Here is a 1,907-nt window from a genome sequence, read left to right as displayed (position 1 = left end):
CTGACAAAGAACTTTGGTTCCAGGTCACAGGTTGACCTTGTTGACATGCAGTCAATGAAGCAAGGCAACTATAAGTGGATAATGGTTTACCAAGAACACCTTACAAAGTTCTGTGTCTTGAGACCTCTCACATCAAAACGTGCTGCGGAGGTTGATTATATTATCAGCTTTTGGGTATTTTTCTTTTACTTGGCGCAACGGAAATTTGACAGAGTGACAATGGATCGGAGTTTACTGCTATTGTTATAATCGAACTTAAACTGCTTTGGCCTGATCTCGTAATGGTTCATGGAAAACCTAGACATCCCCAGAGCCAGGGGTCAGTTGAACGTGCCAATTGTGATATCAAAGATTTATTGGTAGCCTGGTTGTGTGATAACCAAACCACAGACTGGACAGTTGGATTTATATTTGTGCAATTAAGAAGAAAAAAAAAACTAGCCACCACTCTGGCATTGAAAGGTCACCATCTGCTGCGTTGTTTGGATCAGGTGCTAAAGTAGGTCTCACAACTTCTGCTCTTCCACATGATGTAATTCACCGTTTGCAAAGTGAGGGCGATCTGCTGTCAGTAATTACGGATGAAACAACTTCAGTCGAACCACCTGATGTAGAACCACCTTCTGTCGAACCAACATCATCATTCTCCGTTCGTCAAAACAATATTATTTCTCAGCGAAAACGTGCATGGGAAGCTCAACTTTCACAAGCTGAACGTATGATTAAACGAAGTCGTCGTATTATGGACCGTGGAAACGTCGGGAGCAATGTTACGATTCCGATACCAATGGTGGATAGGAGTCGTGGTGATCCAAGGAATATCAAGGGAATGATTGTGGACATTGACGAAAATGATAATTACACGATTGCAGTAAAAAGTGGCATACTGCGTGGGAAGCATACCAGGAATCAATTTGATTTATGTACGTATGAACTGCATTGCGAAGACGATGTGACAGCCGATAGGATTGTTTCACTTCGCTCTGCTTTACAGCAAGAGTCGAAGTCAGGTGGCCAAGGTTCGCCAAATGTAACTGTGCTGGTTCAAAACGTTGCCAAACAAATCGATGTAAATGTTTCAAGCTCAAGGTTAAAGGCAACTCACAATGCCATTCAAGCCTGCATTGTGAAAACAAGGCAATGTTCTAAATATTAACTATTTTGTAACTGGCAAGTTTTATTTTCTATTGAGTTAATAACTGTATTACAATTCATAATTGATTTTATAAGCTTGATTTTGGATGTTTTAAACATTGACTGTTTTGTGACTAGTTCTATTTATGTGATAAATGGATTAGATAATTGTATCCATGTGTTCATTCGGTTTTTTTTCTTTTGTTCTGTCATTTTAAATATGATTCAGGGAATCTGTATAATAATAAGGTCCAAATTTCAGGGAATATGTATATACCCTGAAAATTTTAGGGAATATACATATTCCCCGAGTGAATCAGACATTATACACATTCCCTGAAAATAGCAGGGAATATATATATTCCCTGAATTTACAGATTCACTGTAACATATATATATATATATATATATATATATATATATATATATATATACACACACACACATTTATGGCATTGTCTTTCTCGTAAGCATTTTCTGTTAAAGGTTAAAGCATATGTACCGTCAATTATTAAAATATTTCTCTAACTTTATGTATCTACTTTTTTCTCCCAAATCCAAACACTGGACGAAAGTACGAAAGGCGTCAGAATGTTGATCCATTTTATAAACTGACAACTATTACAGCATTTACATATGGCCGCCTTCAGAGTAATAACAAAATGCAATGCGAAATTACAGACATCAAATACAGTGGAGTTTTCACCCAAAGAGGTTGCCCTGCTAATGATATTGGCCTAGGGCATGATATCATGTCCTTGTGGATTCCTGTC

The sequence above is a fragment of the Oratosquilla oratoria genome, chromosome 26 (assembly GCF_046742065.1).
Source record: "Oratosquilla oratoria isolate Oo_2021 chromosome 26, ASM4674206v1, whole genome shotgun sequence".
Lineage (NCBI taxonomy): Eukaryota > Metazoa > Arthropoda > Malacostraca > Stomatopoda > Squillidae > Oratosquilla > Oratosquilla oratoria.
Note: the sequence above shows the minus strand (reverse complement) of the source record.